The 17,746-nt window shown below is 47.0% G+C and overlaps 1 long non-coding RNA gene across 1 annotated transcript; it reads left to right on the top strand.

Moving 5' to 3' along the window:
- Positions 1 to 569: 569 nt before the first annotated feature.
- LOC123740229 (uncharacterized) lies at positions 570 to 2,696 on the top strand. Its single transcript, XR_006768218.1, has 2 exons — positions 570 to 1,954; positions 2,028 to 2,696. It is a non-coding gene; the product is annotated as an uncharacterized lncRNA (long non-coding RNA).
- The last annotated feature ends 15,050 nt before the right edge of the window (positions 2,697 to 17,746 follow it).

The following is a 17,746-nucleotide window of genomic DNA, read 5'->3' as shown; positions in this document are numbered from 1 at the left end:
CTAATGGGCCATCATCGTTCCATGGCTCTTGTTCGGTCAGATCTCCCTCCAGAAGACTCAAAACACTTTGTAAAGGCTGGTGACATCTAGTGGAAGCAATAGGAAGTGCCAAAATATTCCTCAGCCCCTGTGTTTTTCAATGGCATAGGTTTAAAGGTAATACAACACATCAGGTATCCACTTCCTGTCAGAAAATGTCTCAGGGTTTTGCCTGCCAAATGAGTTCTGTTATACTCACAGACACCATTCAAACAGTTTTAGAAACTTTAGGGTGTTTTCTATCCATATATAATAAGTATATGCATATTCTAGTTACTGGGTAGGATTAGTAACCAGATTAAATCGGGTACATTTTTTTTATCCAGCCGTGCAAATACTGCCCCCTAGCCCTAACAGGTTAAGTTTAAGTTTGGTCGCAAATTTGTGGGTAGAACTGAAAAAGCATGTGCGAGCAAGGAGGCCTACAAACCTGACTCAGTTACACCAGCTCTATCAGGAGGAATGGGCCAAAATTCACCCAACTTCTTGTCGGAAGCTTGTGGAAGGCTCCCCGAAACGTTTGACCCAAGTTAAACAATTTAAAGGCAATACTACCAAATACTAATTGAGTGTATGTAAACTTCTGACCCACTGGGAATGTGATGAAAGAAATACAAGCTGAAATAAATCATTCTCTCTACTAGTATTCTGACATTTCACATTCTTAAAATGAAGTGGTGATCCTAACTGACTTAAGAAAGTAAATTTTTACTCAGATTAAATGTTAGAAATTGTGAAAAACTGAGTTTAAATGTATTTGGCTAAGGTGTATGTAAACTTCCGACTTCAACTGTATGTAGATGAGAGATTTGTACCACACACATAGTGATTTCTGGCTCTCTCTTTTGTCTCTGTTCTCTCTCCCTTTCTTAAGACAACCCAATGGTTAAGTGTATATAAAAACATGCTCACTTTAATAAATAAGTTAAATGTTTTTGTTGATGGATTGAGTTTTTTTTTTGTGTGTGTGTTTATTTTAACAAAAGTGATCCAAAGCATGCTTGCTTTGGTACGGAAAACTGTGGTTGTGTCTGAAATCTTTCTAGCCTACTGCTTACTAATAAAATCAAATGTATTTATAAAGCCCTTCTTACATCAGCTGATATCTCAAAGTGCTGTACACAGAAACCCAGCCTAAAACCCCCCAAAACAGCAAGCTAAAATGTACTAGCCATACTACATACGGATACACTAGTAAAACGCAGTATTAAACGTTAAACAAATATCAACATACTGGTTCAAACGACAGAAAAGAAGCAGCGGACACTATCAGCTGTTCGGTCACAGTTTCTGATGGACGTTTTATGGTATTACACAGCATACCATTTTCGTTTGTCAAACTGAACACAAATGCTAGCCAGCAGCTAACAAAATGAGTTTGTTTTTGGCCAAATTGTCATGTAAAAATGACATAGACGAGGTAATAAAAACCGTTGCTGAAAAGGTTTTAGTTCTTCGGTTTGGAAGAGATGAAGACTCTGTCTGCCTTCAACTTGACGAGATTGTAAGTAGCTAACGTTAGCATGTGTAGCTAGCATGCTAGCTGGGTAACTAGCTAGCTCTACCAGCTAACTTCCTGCAATATTGTAGCCAGTAAACATTGATGCAAAACGTACATGTCAATATTTACACCAACACTGTCAATGTATTTTTTTGTTGTTATTGTTGTAACGTTTGTCTGTCTGAATCGGGAATGACAAGTGTTATAATTATTTTTGCCAGCTGTCCAAAACCTCCCACGACCTGAGTAACATGGCGTCTATCTACATCGTGGATGTGGACTCAGCTCCCGTCTACACGAGATACTTCGACATCAGTTACATCCCATCAACAGTCTTCTTCTTCAACGGACAACACATGAAAGTTGATCATGGGTGAAAAGGAAGATGGCCGACAACTAGCTACAATACCACTGGTTGGTTATACAGTCTTCGTTTCAGTGAGTTGTAACACACTCCCCTTTTTTAAACACTGTTGTCTCTATACAGGTCTCCAGATCACACCAAGTTTGTGGGCAGTTAAGACCAAGCAGGACTTCCTGGATCTGATCGAAGTGATCTACAGAGGTGCTATGAGAGGGAAGATGATCGTCCAGAGTCCCATCGACCCTCAGAACATCCCCAAGTACGACCTGCTCTACCATGGGATCTAACCCCGTCACGACCTGCTCAACCATGGGATCTGAGATTCCACCACGATTCCCCACCCTTCAGCGCGGTTACAAGCACCCTGGCTGCAGATCTCGTCGGGAGACCGACGGCGCGGTTTGAGCGCTCAAGCTGCCGACAATTCATGTGAAGAGAAAACGTCTGACCAGCACATAACAGATTGGCCCGGCCTGGACAATTATGGTGTCGGCGTTATCAAGAGACACCACTGTAGCCGGCGCCATCTCACTTCACCATTCATACTGATGTACCGATTTAGTGAAACTGTCCATAACTAGAGGTTTGATATTTCCTAGGGAAATAGATCTCTATAAAAGACACATGCGTGTCAGAGTGAACAATCTTTTATTTCATACAATGAACATTAATTTATATCTGGATGTTCTTGTTGCCTCTTTGTTTATAGTGGGAATGCTGAATGTAATGTATGTTTGGTCACAAGGTCAGAAACCTTTTGAACTTTTTGTTAATAAATGTCACTTAAAATAATGTTTGGTTTGATCTCTACTGCCTCAACACAATAAATCATTATCTGCAAAATGATTAGCAACATAAAAATAAGACCGCTCACAGTGCTGGAAATCCTTGTATTATCTAAGCCCAGGCACCACAGACAGTGCAGGAGATCCTTGTATTATCTAAGCCGAGACACCACAGTGTTGGAGATCCTTGTATTATCTAAGCCCAGGCACCACAGTGCAGGAGATCCTTGTATTATCTAAACCCAGACACCACAGACAGTGTTGGAGATCCTTGTATTATCTAAGCCCAGGCACCACAGTGCTGGAGATCCTTGTATTATCTAAGCCCAGGCACCACAGTGCTGGAGATCCTTGTATTATCTAAGCCCAGTGTCGTGTCTTTGGGTACCATTAAACGGAAGACATGTTTATCAATTAACTCCCTGTAATTATTATCACGCGATTAAACTGATTAATTGTTTAATTGTAATTAACTAGGAGATCGGGGCACCAAGGAGAATATTCAGATTACAAAGCTATAATTTTCCTAATATAACTTTCCTGTACTATAATATTCTATTCTATTATAGTATAGGCCGATTATCTTCTGGTTTAAAATGGTGTATTTTACCTCTAGTCCAGTCTCATTCCAAACGTCGTAAATTGTTGTATCTGCACGAACCCAGTCTTTACTAAAATCATCCTCCTGGAGCCTGTTCTGACTTCCCTGGTTATATAAAGACATGACATCAACCCACCTACTGGAGCGTGTCCTGACTTCCCTGGTTATATAAAGGCATCAACCCACCTCCTGGAGCATGTCCTGACTTCTATAAAGACATCAACCCACCTCCTGGAGCGTGTCCTGACTTCCCTGGTTATATAAAGACATCAACCCATCTCCTGGAGCGTGTCCTGACTTCCCTGGTTATATAAAGACATCAACCCACCTCCTGGAGCGTGTCATGACTTCCCTGGTCATATAAAGACATCAACCCACCTCCTGGAGCGTGTCCTAACTTCCCTGGTTATATAAAGACATCAACCCACCTCCTGGAGCGTGTCCTGACATCCATTGGTTATATAAAGACATCAACCCACCTCCTGAAAGGTGTCCTGACTGCCCTGGTTGTATAAAAGGCATCAACCTACCTCCTGGAAAGTGTCCTGACTTCCCTGGTTATATAAAGACATCAACCCACCTCCTGGAGCGTGTCCTGACTTCCCTGGTTATATAAAAGGCATCAACCCACCTCCTGGAAGGTGTCCTGACTTCCCTGGTTATATAAAGACACCAACCCACCTCCTGGAGCGTGTCTTGACTTCCCTGGTTATATAAAAGTAAAACCCACCTCCTGGAAGGTGTCCTGACTTCCATGGTTATATAAAATGCATCAACCTACCTCCTGGAAGGTGTCCTGACTTCCCTGGTTATATAAAGACATCAACCCACCTCCTAGAGCGTGTCCTGACTTCCCTGGTTATATAAAGACATCAACCCACCTCCTGGAGCGTGTCCTGACATTCCTGATTATATAACGACATCAACCCACCTCCTGGAGCGTGTCCTGACTTCCCTGGTTATATAAAGACAAGACATCAACCCACCTCCTGGAGCGTGTCCTGACTTCCCTGGTTATATAAAGACATCGACCCACCTCCTGGAGCGTGTCCTGACATTCCTGGTTAAATAAAGACATCAACCCACCTCCTGGAGCGTGTCCTGACTTCCCTGGTTATATAAAGACAAGACATCAACCCACCTCCTGGAGCGTGTCCTGACTTCCCTGGTTATATAAAAGAATTCAACCCACCTCCTGGAGCGTGGCCTGACTTCACTGGTTATATAAAAGGCATCAACACATCTCCTGGACCGTGTCCTGACTTCCCTGGTTATATAAAGACATGACATCAACCCACCTCCTGGAGCGTGTCCTCACTTCCCTGGTTATAGAAAGACATCAACCCACCTCCTGGAGCCTGTCCTGACTTCCCTGGTTATATAAAGACATCTCAACCCACCTACTGGAGCGTGTCCTGACTTCCCTGGTTATATAAAGGCATCAACCCACCTCCTGGAGCATGTCCTGACTTCTATAAAGACATCAACCCACCTCCTGGAGCGTGTCCTGACTTCCCTGGTTATATAAAGACATCAACCCATCTCCTGGAGCCTGTCCTGACTTCCCTGGTTATATAAAGACATCAACCCACCTCCTGGAGCGTGTCATGACTTCCCTGGTCATATAAAGACATCAACCCACCTCCTGGAGCGTGTCCTGACTTCCCTGGTTATATAAAGACATCAACCCACCTCCTGGAGCGTGTCCTGACTTCCCTGGTTATATAAAGACATCAACCCACCTCCTGGAGCGTGTCCTGACTTCCCTGGTTATATAAAGACATCAACCCACCTCCTGGAGCGTGTCCTGACTTCCCTGGTTATATAAAGACATCAACCCACCTCCTGGAGCGTGTCCTGACTTCCCTGGTTATATAAAGACATTACCTCACCTCCTGGAGCATGTCCTGACTTCCCTGGTTATATAAAGACACCAACCCACCTCCTGGAGCGTATCCTGACTTCCCTGGTTATATAAAGACATCAACCCACCTCCTGGAGCGTATCCTTACTTCCCTGGTTATATAAAAGACATCAACCCTACCTCCTGGAGCGTGTCCTGACTTCCCTGGTTATATAAAAGACATCAACCCACCTCCTGGAGCGTGGCCTGACTTCCCTGGTTATATAAAGGCATCAACCCAACTCCTGGAGCGTGTCTTGACATCCCTGGTTATATAAAAGGCATCAACCCACATCCTGAAAGGTGTCCTGACTGCCCTGGTTGTATAAAAGGCATCAACCTACCTCCTGGAAAGTGTCCTGACTTCCCTGGTTATATAAAGACATCAACCCACCTCCTGGAGCGTGTCCTGACTTCCCTGGTTATATAAAAGGCATCAACCCACCTCCTGGAAGGTGTCCTGACTTCCCTGGTTATATAAAGACACCAACCCACCTCCTGGAGCGTGTCTTGACTTCCCTGGTTATATAAAAGTAAAACCCACCTCCTGGAATGTGTCCTGACTTCCATGGTTATATAAAATGCATCAACCTACCTCCTGGAAGGTGTCCTGACTTCCCTGGTTATATAAAGACATCAACCCACCTCCTAGAGCGTGTCCTGACTTCCCTGGTTATATAAAGACATCAACCCACCTCCTGGAGCGTGTCCTGACATTCCTGGTTATATAAAGACATCAACCCACCTCCTGGAGCGTGTCCTGACTTCCCTGGTTATATAAAGACAAGACATCAACCCACCTCCTGGAGCGTGTCCTGACTTCCCTGGTTATTTAAAGACATCAACCCACCTCCTGGAGCGTGTCCTGACTTCCCTCGTTATATAAAGATAGCAACCCACCTCCTGGAGCGTGTCCTGACTTCCCTGGTTATATAAAGACATCAACCCACCTCCTGGAGCGTGTCCTGACTTCCCTGGTTATTTAAAGACATCAACCCACCTACTGGAGCGTGTCCTGACTTCCCTGGTAATATAAAGACATCAACTCACCTCCTGGAGCATGTCCTGACTTCCCTGGTTAAATAAAGACACCAACCCACCTCCTGGAGCGTATCCTGACTTCCATGGTTATATAAAAGACATCAACCCTACCTCCTGGAGCGTGTCCTGACTTCCCTGGTTATATAAAAGACATCAACCTACCTCCTGGAGCGTGGCCTGACTTCACTGGTTATATAAAAGGAGTCAACACACCTCCCGGACCGTGTCCTGACTTCCCTGGTTATATAAAGACATGACATCAACCCACCTACTGGAGCGTGTCCTGACTTCCCTGGTTATATAAAGGCATCAACCCAACTCCTGGAGCGTGTCTTGACATCCCTGGTTATATAAAAGGCATCAACCCACCTCCTGAAAGGTGTCCTGACTGCCCTGGTTGTATAAAAGGCATCAACCTACCTCCTGGAAAGTGTCCTGACTTCCCTGGTTATATAAAGACATCAACCCACCTCCTGGAGCGTGTCCTGACTTCCCTGGTTATATAAAAGGCATCAACCCACCTCCTGGAAGGTGTCCTGACTTCCCTGGTTATATAAAGACACCAACCCACCTCCTGGAGCGTGTCCTGACTTCCCTGGTTATATAAAAGTAACAACCCACCTCCTGGAAGGTGTCCTGACTTCCATGGTTATATAAAATGCATCAACCTACCTCCTGGAAGGTGTCCTGACTTCCCTGGTTATATAAAGACATCAACCCACCTCCTAGAGCGTGTCCTGACTTCCCTGGTTATATAAAGACATCAACCCACCTCCTGGAGCGTGTCCTGACTTTCCTGGTTATATAAAGACATCAACCCACCTCCTGGAGCGTGTCCTGACTTCCCTGGTTATATAAAGACACATCAACCCACCTCCTGGAGCGTGTCCTGACTTCCCTGGTTATATAAAGACATCAACCCACCTCCTGGAGCGTGTCCTGACTTCCCTGGTTATTTAAAGACATCAACCCACCTCCTGGAGCGTGTCCTGACTTCCCTGGTTATATAAAAGGCATCAACACACCTCCTGGACCGTGTCCTGACTTCCCTGGTTATATAAAGACATGACATCAACCCACCTCCTGGAGCATGTCCTGACTTCTATAAAGACATCAACCCACCTCCTGGAGCATGTCCTGATTTCCCTGGTTATATAAAGACATCAACCCACCTCCTGGAGCGTGTCCTGACTTCCCTGGTTATATAAAGACATCAACCCACCTCCTGGAGCGTGTCCTGACTTCCCTGGTTATATAAAGACATCAACCCACCTCCTGGAGCTTGTCCTGACTTCCCTGGTTATATAAAGACATCAACCCACCTCCTGGAGCGTGTCCTGACATCCCTGGTTATATAAAAGACACCAACCCACCTCCTGGAGCGTGTCCTAACTTCCCTGGTTATATAAAGACATCAACCCACCTCCTGGAGCGTGTCCTGACTTCCCTGCTTATAAAAAGAACACCAACCCACCTACTGGAGCGTGTCCTGACTTCCCTGGTTATATAAAGACAAGACATGAACCCACCTCCTGGAGCGTGTCCTGACTTCCCTGGTTATATAAAGAACATCAACCCACCTCCTGGAGCGTGTCTTGACTTCCCTGGTTATATAAAGACACCAACCCAACTCCTGGAGCGTGTCTTGACATCCCTGGTTATATAAAAGGCATCAACCCACCTCCTGAAAGGTGTCCTGACTGCCCTGGTTGTATAAAAGGCATCAACCTACCTCCTGGAAAGTGTCCTGACTTCCCTGGTTATATAAAGACATCAACCCACCTCCTGGAGCGTGTCCTGACTTCCCTGGTTATATAAAAGGCATCAACCCACCTCCTGGAAGGTGTCCTGACTTCCCTGGTTATATAAAGACACCAACCCACCTCCTGGAGCGTGTCTTGACTTCCCTGGTTATATAAAAGTAAAACCCACCTCCTGGAAGGTGTCCTGACTTCCATGGTTATATAAAATGCATCAACCTACCTCCTGGAAGGTGTCCTGACTTCCCTGGTTATATAAAGACATCAACCCACCTCCTAGAGCGTGTCCTGACTTCCCTGGTTATATAAAGACATCAACCCACCTCCTGGAGCGTGTCCTGACATTCCTGGTTATATAAAGACATCAACCCACCTCCTGGAGCGTGTCCTGACTTCCCTGGTTATATAAAGACAAGACATCAACCCACCTCCTGGAGCGTGTCCTGACTTCCCTGGTTATTTAAAGACATCAACCCACCTCCTGGAGCGTGTCCTGACTTCCCTGGTTATTTAAAGACATCAACCCACCTCCTGGAGCGTGTCCTGACTTCCCTGGTTATATAAAAGGCATCAACACACCTCCTGGACCGTGTCCTGACTTCCCTGGTTATATAAAGACATGACATCAACCCACCTCCTGGAGCATGTCCTGACTTCTATAAAGACATCAACCCACCTCCTGGAGCATGTCCTGACTTCCCTGGTTATATAAAGACATCAACCCACCTCCTGGAGCGTGTCCTGACTTCCCTGGTTATATAAAGACATCAACCCGCCTCCTGGAGCGTGTCCTAACTTCCCTGGTTATATAAAGACATCAACCTACCTCCTGGAGCTTGTCCTGACATCCCTGGTTATATAAAGACATCAACCCACCTCCTGGAGCGTGTCCTGACATCCCTGGTTATATAAAAGACACCAACCCACCTCCTGGAGCGTGTCCTCACTTCCCTGGTTATAGAAAGACATCAAACCACCTCCTGGAGCCTGTCCTGACTTCCCTGGTTATATAAAGACATGACATCAACCCACCTCCTGGAGCGTGTCCTGACTTCCCTGGTTATATAAAGACAAGACATCAACCCACCTCCTGGAGCGTGTCCTGACTTCCCTGGTTATATAAAGACATCAACCCACCTCCTGGAGCGTGTCCTGACTTCCCTGGTTATATAAAGACATCAACCCAACTCCTGGAGCGTGTCTTGACATCCCTGGTTATATAAAAGGCATCAACCCACCTCCTGAAAGGTGTCCTGACTGCCCTGGTTGTATAAAAGGCATCAACCTACCTCCTGGAAAGTGTCCTGACTTCCCTGGTTATATAAAGACATCAACCCACCTCCTGGAGCGTGTCCTGACTTCCCTGGTTATATAAAAGGCATCAACCCACCTCCTGGAAGGTGTCCTGACTTCCCTGGTTATATAAAGACACCAACCCACCTCCTGGAGCGTGTCTTGACTTCCCTGGTTATATAAAAGTAAAACCCACCTCCTGGAATGCTTCCTGACTTCCATGGTTATATAAAATGCATCAACCTACCTCCTGGAAGGTGTCCTGACTTCCCTGGTTATATAAAGACATCAACCCACCTCCTAGAGCGTGTCCTGACTTCCCTGGTTATATAAAGACATCAACCCACCTCCTGGAGCGTGTCCTGACATTCCTGGTTATATAACGACATCAACCCACCTCCTGGAGCGTGTCCTGACTTCCCTGGTTATATAAAGACAAGACATCAACCCACCTCCTGGAGCGTGTCCTGACTTCCCTGGTTATTTAAAGACATCAACCCACCTCCTGGAGCGTGTCCTGACTTCCCTGGTTATATAAAGACAGCAACCCACCTCCTGGAGCGTGTCCTGACTTCCCTGGTTATATAAAGACATCAACCCACCTCCTGGAGCGTGTCCTGACTTCCCTGGTTATATAAAGACATCAACCCACCTACTGGAGCGTGTCCTGACTTCCCTGGTTATATAAAGACATCAACCCACCTCCTGGAGCATGTCCTGACTTCCCTGGTTATATAAAGACATACCAACCCACCTCCTGGAGCGTATCCTGACTTCCCTGGTTATATAAAAGACATCAACCCACCTCCTGGAGCGTGTCCTGACTTCCCTGGTTATATAAAAGACATCAACCCACCTCCTGGAGCGTGTCCTGACTTCCACTGGTTATATAAAAGGACTCAACACACCTCCTGGACCGTGTCCTGACTTCCCTGGTTATATAAAGACATGACATCAACCCACCTCCTGGAGCGTGTCCTGACTTCCCTGGTTATATAAAGACATCAACCCAACTCCTGGAGCGTGTCCTGACTTCCCTGGTTATATAAAAGACATCAACCCACCTCCTGGAAGGTGTCCTGACTTCCCTGGTTATATAAAGACATCAACCCACCTCCTGGAGCGTGTCTTGACTTCCCTGGTTATATAAAAGTAATAACCCACCTCCTGGAAGGTGTCCTGACTTCCCTGGTTATATAAAATGCATCAACCTACCTCCTGGAAGGTGTCCTGACTTCCCTGGTTATATAAAGACATCAACCCACCTCCTAGAGCGTGTCCTGACTTCCCTGGTTATATAAAGACATCAACCCACCTCCTGGAGCGTGTCCTGACTTTCCTGGTTATATAAAGACATCAACCCACCTCCTGGAGCGTGTCCTGACTTCCCTGGTTATATAAAGACAAGACATCAACCCACCTCCTGGAGCGTGTCCTGACTTCCCTGGTTATATAAAGACATCAACCCACCTCCTGGAGCGTGTCCTGACATCCCTGGTTATATAAAGACATCAACCCACCTCCTGGAGCGTGTCCTGACTTCCCTGGTTATATAAAAGGCATCAACACACCTCCTGGACCGTGTCCTGACTTCCCTGGTTATATAAAGACATGACATCAACCCACCTCCTGGAGCATGTCCTGACTTCCCTGGTTATATAAAGACATCAACCCACCTCCTGGAGCATGTCCTGACTTCCCTGGTTATATAAAGACATCAACCCACCTCCTGGAGCGTGTCCTGACTTCCCTGGTTATATAAAGACATCAACCCACCTCCTGGAGCGTGTCCTGACTTCCCTGGTTATATAAAAGACATCAACCCACCTCCTGGAAGGTGTCCTGACTTCCCTGGTTATATAAAGACACCAACCCACCTCCTGGAGCGTGTCCTGACTTCCCCTGGTTATATAAAAGTAAAACCCACCTCCTGGAAGCTTCCTGACTTCCCTGGTTATATAAAATGCATCAACCTACCTCCTGGAAGGTGTCCTGACTTCCCTGGTTATATAAAGACATCAACCCACCTCCTAGAGCGTGTCCTGACTTCCCTGGTTATATAAAGACATCAACCCACCTCCTGGAGCGTGTCCTGACATTCCTGGTTATATAACGACATCAACCCACCTCCTGGAGCGTGTCCTGACTTCCCTGGTTATATAAAGACAACATCAACCCACCTCCTGGAGCGTGTCCTGACTTCCCTGGTTATTTAAAGACATCAACCCACCTCCTGGAGCGTGTCCTGACTTCCCTCGTTATATAAAGATAGCAACCCACCTCCTGGAGCGTGTCCTGACTTCCCTGGTTATATAAAGACATCAACCCACCTCCTGGAGCGTGTCCTGACTTCCCTGGTTATTTAAAGACATCAACCCACCTACTGGAGCGTGTCCTGACTTCCCTGGTAATATAAAGACATCAACCCACCTCCTGGAGCATGTCCTGACTTCCCTGGTTAAATAAAGACACCAACCCACCTCCTGGAGCGTATCCTGACTTCCCTGGTTATATAAAAGACATCAACCCACCTCCTGGAGCGTGTCCTGACTTCCCTGGTTATATAAAAGACATCAACCCACCTCCTGGAGCGTGTCCTGACTTCACTGGTTATATAAAAGGAGTCAACACACCTCCTGGACCGTGTCCTGACTTCCCTGGTTATATAAAGACATGCATCAACCCACCTCCTGGAGCATGTCCTGACTTCTATAAAGACATCAACCCACCTCCTGGAGCGTGTCCTGACTTCCCTGGTTATATAAAAGGCATCAACCCACCTCCTGGAAGGTGTCCTGACTTCCCTGGTTATATAAATACACCAACCCACCTCCTGGAGCGTGTCCTGACTTCCCTGGTTATATAAAAGTAATCAACCCACCTCCTGGAAGGTGTCCTGACTTCCCTGGTTATATAAAATGACATCAACCTACCTCCTGGAAGGTGTCCTGACTTCCCTGGTTATATAAAGACATCAACCCACCTCCTAGAGCGTGTCCTGACTTCCCTGGTTATATAAAGACATCAACCCACCTCCTGGAGCGTGTCCTGACATTCCTGGTTATATAAAGACATCAACCCACCTCCTGGAGCGTGTCCTGACTTCCCTGGTTATATAAAGACAAGACATCAACCCACCTCCTGGAGCGTGTCCTGACTTCCCTGGTTATATAAAGACATCAACCCACCTCCTGGAGCGTGTCCTGACTTCCCTGGTTATTTAAAGACATCAACCCACCTCCTGGAGCGTGTCCTGACTTCCCTGGTTATATAAAAGGCATCAACACACCTCCTGGACCGTGTCCTGACTTCCCTGGTTATATAAAGACATGCATCAACCCACCTCCTGGAGCATGTCCTGACTTCCTGGTTATATAAAGACATCAACCCACCTCCTGGAGCATGTCCTGACTTCCCTGGTTATATAAAGATATCAACCCACCTCCTGGAGCGTGTCCTGACTTCCCTGGTTATATAAAGACATCAACCCACCTCCTGGAGCGTGTCCTGACTTCCCTGGTTATATAAAGACATCAACCCACCTCCTGGAGCTTGTCCTGACATCCCTGGTTATATAAAGACATCAACCCACCTCCTGGAGCGTGTCCTGACATCCCTGGTTATATAAAAGACACCAACCCACCTCCTGGAGCGTGTCCTCACTTCCCTGGTTATAGAAAGACATCAAACCACCTCCTGGAGCCTGTCCTGACTTCCCTGGTTATATAAAGACATGACATCAACCCACCTACTGGAGCGTGTCCTGACTTCCCTGGTTATATAAAGGCATCAACCCACCTCCTGGAGCATGTCCTGACTTCTATAAAGACATCAACCCACCTCCTGGAGCGTGTCCTGACTTCCCTGGTTATATAAAGACATCAACCCATCTCCTGGAGCGTGTCCTGACTTCCCTGGTTATATAAAGACATCAACCCACCTCCTGGAGCGTGTCCTGACTTCCCTGGTTATATAAAGACATCAACCTACCTCCTGGAGCGTGTCCTAACTTCCCTGGTTATATAAAGACATCAACTCACCTCCTGGAGCGTGTCCTGACATCACTGGTTATATAAAGACATCAACCCACCTCCTGGAGCGTGTCCTGACTTCCCTGGTTATATAAAGACATCAACCCACCTCCTGGAGCGTGTCCTGACTTCCCTGGTTATATAAAGACATCAACCCACCTCATGGAGCGTGTCCTGACTTCCCTGGTTATATAAAGACATCAACTCACCTCCTGGAGCATGTCCTGACTTCCCTGGTTATATAAAGACACAAACCCACCTCCTGGAGCGTATCCTGACTTCCCTGGTTATATAAAAGACATCAACCCACCTCCTGGAGCGTGTCCTGACTTCCCTGGTTATATAAAAGACATCAACCCACCTCCTGGAGCGTGTCATGACTTCCCCTGGTTATATAAAAGATATCAACCCACCTCCTGGAAGGTGTCCTGACTTCCCTAGTTATATAAAGACATCAACTAACCTCCTGGATCGTGTCCTGACTTCCCTGGTTATATAAAGACATCAACCCACCTCCTGGAGCGTGTCGTGACTTCCCTGGTTATATAAAGACATCAACCCACCTCCTGTACCGTGTCCTGACTTCCCTGGTTATTTAAAGACATCAACCCACCTCCTGGAGTGTGTCCTCACTTCCCTGGTTATATAAAAGACATCAACCCACCTCCTGGAGCGTGTCCTGACTTCCCTGGTTATATAAAGACATCAACCCACCTCCTGGAGCGTGTCCTGACTTCCCTGGTTATATTTAAGACAAGACATGAACCCACCTCCTGGAGCGTGTCCTGACTTCCCTGCTTATAAAAAGAACACCAACCCACCTCCTGGAGCGTGTCTTGACTTCCCTGGTTATATAAAGACACCAACCCAACTCCTGGAGCGTGTCTTGACATCCCTGGTTATATAAAAGGCATCAACCCACCTCCTGGAAGGTGTCCTGACTGCCCTGGTTGTATAAAAGGCATCAACCTACCTCCTGGAAGGTGTCCTGACTTCCCTGGTTATATAAAGACATCAACCCACCTCCTGGAGCGTGTCCTGACATTCCTGGTTATATAAAGACATCAACCCACCTCCTGGAGCGTGTCCTGACATCCCTGGTTATATAAAGACAAGACATCAAACCACCTCCTGGAGCGTGTCCTGACTTCCCTGTTTATGTAAAGACATCAACCCACCTCCTGGAGCGTGTCCTGACTTCCCTGGTTATATATAGACATCAATCCACCTCCTGGAGCGTGTCCTGACTTCCCTGGTAATATAAAAGACATCAACCCACCTCCTGGAGCGTGGCCTGACTTCTCTGGTAATATAAATGACATCAACCCACCTACTGGAGCGTGTCCTGACTTCCCTGGTTATATAAAGGCATCAACCCACCTCCTGGAGCATGTCCTAAATTCTATAAAGACATCAACCCACCTCCTGGAGCGTGTCCTGACTTCCCTGGTTATATAAAGACATCAACCCACCTCCTGGAGCGTGTCCTGACTTCCCTGGTTATATAAAGACATCAACCCACCTCCTGGAGCGTGTCCTGACTTCCCTGGTTATATAAAGACATCAACCCACCTCCTGGAGCATGTCCTAACTTCCCTGGTTATATAAAGACATCAACCCACCTCCTGGAGCGTGTCCTGACTTCCCTGGTTATATAAAGACATCAACCCACCTCCTGGAGCGTGTCCTGACTTCCCTGGTTATATAAAAGACATCAACCCACCTCCTGGAGCGTGGCCTGACTTCACTGGTTATATAAAAGGCATCAACACACCTCCTGGACCGTGTCCTGACTTCCCTGGTTATATAAAGACATGACATCAACCCACCTCCTGGAGCGTGTCCTGACTTCCCTGGTTATATAAAGACATCAACCCAACTCCTGGAGCGTGTCCTGACTTCCCTGGTTATATAAAAGACATCAACCCACCTCCTGAAAGGTGTCCTGACTTCCCTCGTTATATAAAGATAGCAACCCACCTCCTGGAGCGTGTCCTGACTTCCCTGGTTATATAAAGACATCAACCCACCTCCTGGAGCGTGTCCTGACTTCCCTGGTTATATAAAAGGCATCAACACACCTCCTGGACCGTGTCCTGACTTCCCTGGTTATATAAAGACATGACATCAACCCACCTCCTGGAGCATGTCCTGACTTCCCTGGTTATATAAAGGGATCAACCCACCTCCTGGAGTATGTCCTGACTTCCTATAAAGACATCAACCCACCTCCTGGAGCGTGTCCTGACTTCCCTGGTTATATAAAGACAACAACCATCCTCCTGGAGCGTGTCCTGACTTCCCTGGTTATGAAAAGACAAGACATCAACCCACCTCATGGAGCGTGTCCTGACTTCCCTGGTTATATAAAGACATCAACCCACCTCCTGGAGCGTGTCCTGACTTCCCTGGTTACATAAAGACATGACATCAACCCAACTCCTGGAGCGTGTCCTGACTTCCCTGGTTATATAAAAGGCATCAACACACCTCCTGGACCGTGTCCTGACTTCCCTGGTTATATAAAGACATGACATCAACCCACCTCCTGGAGCATGTCCTGACTTCCCTGGTTTATAAAGACATCAACCCACCTCCTGGAGCATGTCCTGACTTCCCTGGTTATATAAAGACATCAACCCACCTCCTGGAGCTTGTCCTGACTTCCCTGGTTATATAAAGACATCAACCCACCTCCTGGAGCATGTCCTGACATCCCTGGTTATATAAAAGACACCAACCCACCTCCTGGAGCGTGTCCTCACTTCCCTGGTTATAGAAAGACATCAACCCACCTCCTGGAGCCTGTCCTGACTTCCCTGGTTATATAAAGACATGACATCAACCCACCTACTGGAGCGTGTCCTGACTTCCCTGGTTATATAAAGACATCAACCCACCTCCTGGAGCGTGTCCTGACTTCCCTGGTTATATAAAGACATCTCAACCCACCTCCTGGAGCGTGTCCTGACTTCCCTGGTTATATAAAGACATCAACCCACCTCCTGGAGCGTGTCCTGACTTCCCTGGTTATATAAAGACATCAACCCACCTCCTGGAGCGTGTCCTGACTTCCCTGGTTATATAAAGACATCAACCCACCTCCTGGAGCGTGTCCTGACTTCCCTGGTTACATAAAGACATGCTCAACCCACCTCCTGGAGCGTGTCCTGACTTCCCTGGTTATATAAAAGGCATCAACACACCTCCTGGACCGTGTCCTGACTTCCCTGGTTATATAAAGACATGACATCAACCCACCTCCTGGAGCATGTCCTGACTTCCCTGGTTATATAAAGACATCAACCCACCTCCTGGAGCGTGTCCTGACTTCCCTGGTTATATAAAGACATACAACCCACCTCCTGGAGCTTGTCCTGACTTCCCTGGTTATATAAAGACATCAACCCACCTCCTGGAGTGTGTCCTGACTTCCCTGGTTATATAAAAGACATCAACCCACCTCCTGGAGCGTGTCCTGACTTCCCTGGTTATATAAAGACATGACATCAACCCACCTCCTGGAGCGTGTCCTGACTTCCCTGGTTATATAAAGGCATCAACCCACCTCCTGGAGCATGTCCTGACTTCTATAAAGACATCAACCCACCTCCTGGAGCGTGTCCTGACTTCCCTGGTTATATAAAGACATCAACCCATCTCCTGGAGCGTGTCCTGACTTCCCTGGTTATATAAAGACATCAACCCACCTCCTGGAGCGTGTCCTGACTTCCCTGGTCATATAAAGACATCAACCCACCTCCTGGAGCGTGTCCTGACTTCCCTGGTTATATAAAGACATCAACCCACCTCCTGGAGCGTGTCCTGACTTCCCTGGTTATATAAAGACATCAACCCACCTCCTGGAGCGTGTCCTGACTTCCCTGGTTATATAAAGACATCAACCCACCTCCTGGAGCGTGTCCTGACTTCCCTGGTTATATAAAGACATCAACCCACCTCCTGGAGCGTGTCCTGACTTCCCTGGTTATATAAAGACATTACCTCACCTCCTGGAGCATGTCCTGACTTCCCTGGTTATATAAAGACACCAACCCACCTCCTGGAGCGTATCCTGACTTCCCTGGTTATATAAAGACATCAACCCACCTCCTGGAGCGTGTCCTTACTTCCCTGGTTATATAAAAGACATCAACCCTACCTCCTGGAGCGTGTCCTGACTTCCCTGGTTATATAAAAGACATCAACCCACCTCCTGGAGCGTGGCCTGACTTCCCTGGTTATATAAAAGTCATCAACACACCTCCTGGACCGTGTCCTGACTTCCCTGGTTATATAAAGACATGACATCAACCCACCTACTGGAGCGTGTCCTGACTTCCCTGGTTATATAAAGACATCAACCCAACTCCTGGAGCGTGTCCTTACTTCCCTGGTTATATAAAGACATCAACCCACCTCCTGGAG

The sequence above is a fragment of the Salmo salar genome, unplaced genomic scaffold (assembly GCF_905237065.1).
Source record: "Salmo salar unplaced genomic scaffold, Ssal_v3.1, whole genome shotgun sequence".
Lineage (NCBI taxonomy): Eukaryota > Metazoa > Chordata > Actinopteri > Salmoniformes > Salmonidae > Salmo > Salmo salar.
Note: the sequence above shows the minus strand (reverse complement) of the source record. Positions and strands in the feature narration are given on the sequence as shown.